Source organism: Hakea prostrata, chromosome 10 (genome assembly GCF_041222555.1).
Source record: "Hakea prostrata isolate BN-2017 chromosome 10, UWA_Hpros_2, whole genome shotgun sequence".
NCBI classification, from domain to species: domain Eukaryota; kingdom Viridiplantae; phylum Streptophyta; class Magnoliopsida; order Proteales; family Proteaceae; genus Hakea; species Hakea prostrata.
The window spans coordinates 43,851,050-43,855,722 of record NC_142609.1 but is presented as its reverse complement, the minus strand read 5'-3'; positions in this window follow the sequence as shown (position 1 = coordinate 43,855,722).

Sequence of the window (4,673 nt, the reverse complement as noted above, 5' to 3'; positions counted from 1 at the left end):
AAGATCACATCATTCAAGCATAATATTTTCTCAATCTGGTTTACAAACTTACTCAATTGACCATTAAATGGTAACTATGGAATATGGGAAAATCTAGGTATTAGGGATCTCTATAATTGTGATGGTTAAGTAATAATACTTCTTTGATCATCAAAAAAGGAAAAAATCTGATGACGGAGTCTGGCCATATGCGACCTACGTCGCTAAAGCTCAGGTAGAGCTCAATGCACTCTAATGCGAAAGTTTAAACATTACAATACATGTACAATAGCAACAATCAAAACCTAGTCTTACAACTGAGACCTCAAATCACCATGAACTACTTGATTACAACCATTATACATCAATAAACACAAGAACCTTTCTACCAAAAAACCTGTTGCAGTCATGGGAGAGGAAGAAGAAAACCCCAAAACCCTAATTTTTTCAACCTAAAAAATAAACCTAAGTGACAACTTATAAATCAGTAACCCAACCAATGTCCTGTTCAATGTGGATTAAGACCAATGAATTTAAGTGAATTCCAACGGTCCATATTGGGAGATATACGAGATAGCAGTTACAGTTAGCTCCTCTAAATTCTCCTCTCTAATCTGTAATGCAAGACTCTCTAGTCTCTACCATAATGCAAAAACCTTCTTCCATAATCACTCGTATACTTGCAAAACAAAACAAAAGAAAAACAACACTAACTAGACATAAATATGCAAATCTAACAACAACCAAGTACCAAAACACAACCATTTTAGATGGCTAAATATGCATAGAGATAGAACCAATCTGGACAACAAAACATGCACAAACTTGGCATTGCAGAAAATTGGGTAGCATCTTCTGTATAAATGCAACAAATTCACAATAAGAGGACAAAATCACCACAAATAATACAACATAAACAAATCAATAAATAGCATCGATAGAAGATATATGAGGCGGCAATTACAGATTAGCCCCACTCAGATTGCTATTTCATTCCCAATTTTCAGTTTTGTTTGCTTACTAGAGTCACAAAGAAAGATTTGGAGAATGGAACAGATACGACAACAGCACAAGCGAGCTTAGGTCGATTCTTCAGGAAATTTTGGTGCTTCTCAGAGTCAATGGCATTGTTAGGCGGATAAGGATTGGAAAGCTGAGGAAGAGCAGGATAAAGGGTCATTGATTTCGATAACGTCGTCATCAAGTTGACGGCCGCCTTCGCTTGCTCTTTTCGTTGAAGATGAAGGGTGGGAAATGGGTATGGAGTAATTACAGCCGATGGAGACGGGTGGGGACGGCGGTGGCTGTTAAGGTGGCGATGGCAGTGACGCCGGCTTATGCCTGAGGTGACGAATTCTCTGATGCCGACGCTTCCTGAAGGAATCTCTGAAAAGCCCATTCGGAAGAGCTACGAATCATCATCCTGTTCTTCGTGTTCATCAACTGTTCTCGTTGAAGGGTGAGATGGCGGCACTGTCTTCCACACTGTATCCATTACTCGATCAAGAATTTCCTTCCGGATCTCCAATAGAGACAGACGCATGCGGAATCACACAAGCACGCCCCTTTACACAATTTCTTGTCTGTTCATGGACTCCATTTCCATTGAAGTTGACATGAAAATAAAAAAAATTAGAAGAAAGCAGCTCAAAACAAGTGTTACATTTTTCCTTTTACTGGTTCTCCATATTAAGCAAGATCCCCATAAGCTCCATTCTTAAAAACTGTAAGTAACTAAAAGCATCTTGGATAGCAAATAATTACAAATTCTGATATGTTTTTGAGAACTCTCCTATTGTTGGGAGCTCTTTAACCAGAGACCATGACTTGCCCATTGAAATTCTAGCAACTTATCAGGTGATAATGGAGTCCACAACAAGGAATAACCACATTTGTAATCGTTTAAGAATGGAGCATATGGGTCTAGAGTTAAAATTTCATTTAATTTAAGATAAATGTATTATGATCATTTAAGGTTTGGCATTAATGTTTAATCATCCAAAAAATAAATTAATTAATACAACCCCTTTTACTCCAAACTTGAATCTCTGAACTGACTTGATAAAAATAAATTTAAGCACTATCCCATGAGGCACCTCGTAAAATTAATGCAACCCCTTTTCCACCATAATTCTATTTCTTATCAAATAAGTCCCATGTTTACAAATATTTATGATCAAAATTATGAAACATTTTATACAAATAGAAAAGAATCACACTATTTTATCCATAACATCCATACGAAAGGGAGGAAAAATTGAAATCCGTTCGATATATTAAACAAAAAATGCCATCAAATTTTTCTAAACAGATTCTATAAGGTAAAGAAAATAATAAAAAAAAACCATGGGAGTATGTATGTGAGGTTTTGCTAGTAAAAATAAAAAAATAAAGTTTATCAAACTACTCCCTCACAAAAACAAAATTAAAGTAGTGCAGTTTGAAAATGAGGCAGAAGGTGAAGAGTCTGTTTTAAATCCATTGATTTGATTTCTCATTTTTTGATATCAAATCCTAGTTTTTAACCCTTGATCAGAGGTTTTGATTCTTTTTCTGGATCATTTGTTCAAATTTCAAGCTCATTTGGGAGCAATAGCATCAACAAGTTTTTGATCACTATAAAAGAGAATATTATTTGAGAAGTGGTTGAGGTGCAAATCATTACTGAGATTCCAATACTAGATTCTTAGCAAACGTTGAGCACAATATGATTGTTTCTAATCATGTTAACGGCTAATTATCGGAGCACTTGTTGCCACCGTTGCCCCCAAATCAAACTTCAAAACTAAACAAGAGATTTAGAGCAGAATCAAAAATCTCCTATGGAAGGTCAAAAAATCCAAGACTTAAAATTTAAGAGCCAAATCAATGGATTTGAAGAACTAAAATGCCTTTGGTTTAGAAATTGGCCTTTTTTTGCATTAATTGAGTGTTATTAAGCGGTCCTTTTTTGGATGCCTCAAAGGAGTTAAATGCAATTGATCACTTTTTGTGGATGAAAACTAACATGGATCAATCCTCAGGGATCCAAGTGAAAATTACCCATTGTTTTTTAAATCCTAAGATTCCAATATGATTGATTTTGGATCTTCCATGATTCCATCCACATGAAAAGGACAAAAATCTATTCCACATGCTTCGATATTGACATGTGTCAAATCTAAATATAAAATACTCTATTTTATAATTTTTTTGAAAATACAGTAATCTAAATCTTCTCTTTATTTTCTCAAGAAAAACAAGATTTTGTGTTAACAACAAATGAATTTAGATCCCCTATTCACATGGATAGAAATTAATTTCAATCTACAAATGCCTTTTTCTTTAAATCATGATATTACCAAAAAAAAAATAATAATAATAATCTTATTTCGTAGGAAACTAACAAAATATATTATAACCCCATCAACAATCATGGATGCTTGACTACATTGGTTAATGAGGGTTACGCTTGGGCCTGTTTGGTTATATAAATCTGAAGATTTCAAATCTATGTAGTCATAATTCATAAAATTAATTGTTTAGTACTGAATCCATGGAATGAAATATGTGGATTCATCATGAAAGAACTGTTTGGTCGACGCAATTTATGTGAATGCGCAAATGTTTAGCGCTTTTAGAGCCTGTTTTTTGTTACATGAATCCAAAGATTTAAAATATTTGGATTCATAAATGATAAATTTATACTTGTTTGGTTGTGTGAATCCCTGTATTTATGAAATATAGTGATTCATTTTTTTACACTAAAAACGTGAATCTCTAGATTTATGGGTATGAGGTGAAATCCAAAGATTTCAACCCTACTATAAAAGTGTTAAACATTTGAATAATGACTCCATAGATTTTTTTTTTCTTTTAGGATTAATCTGCAAATTTCATTCCAAAGATTCAGGCTAACCAAACTTGAAATTTTATTAATCATGACTCCATAAATTTGAAATCTACAGGCTCAAGTAAACAAACAGGCCCTTACCCATAAATCGACAAATTCACATTTTTTTTTGGTTGGCCAACCCCGGTTTCCAAGGCTTTCCCCTGACTAATCCGGTGTTTGACCCGGGTCGCATACCTAGTTGTGGTGGGCGAGTCTCTCAAGAGAGAATTTTTGCATCCACAAGGTTTCAACACCGAAACCTTGCTTAAGCGGATCAAGCTGCTTACCACTTGGACCAACCCCTGTTGGTCAAATTCACATTTTTAGTGTAAAAAGATGAATATCTATATTTCATGAATCTATTGATTTTCAACTAAACAAGTATAAATCTTGCATTTATGAATCTAGAGACTTGAAATATCTAGATTCATGTAACCAAACAGCCCTAAAAAACAAGATCATATTTAAGAAAAAAACACTTATCAAACATTCACCCAATATAGATCAATCCTCAAGGTTAGTAGAATGGTAGAGATCCATGATTCTCAGTGGAGAGATCATGGGTTTGATCCTTCCAGACAACATCTTTTATGAGGATATAATCAAAATGAGCGCAAGCGTTTTAAGCCCTATGAATCTCAGCTTAAAAAAATCGCAGACATTATTTTCTCGAGGATGTAATCAAGGTGCGCCCTGATGAACCTCAGTTAAAAAAAAAAATAAAAAAATATCCTGTGGGTGGAGGATCCAGACACTGGATCAAGTATCCAACCTTGTGGATTGAAATCTTTGTTCTCCCTGTAGTGGGAGGATCCTGAGT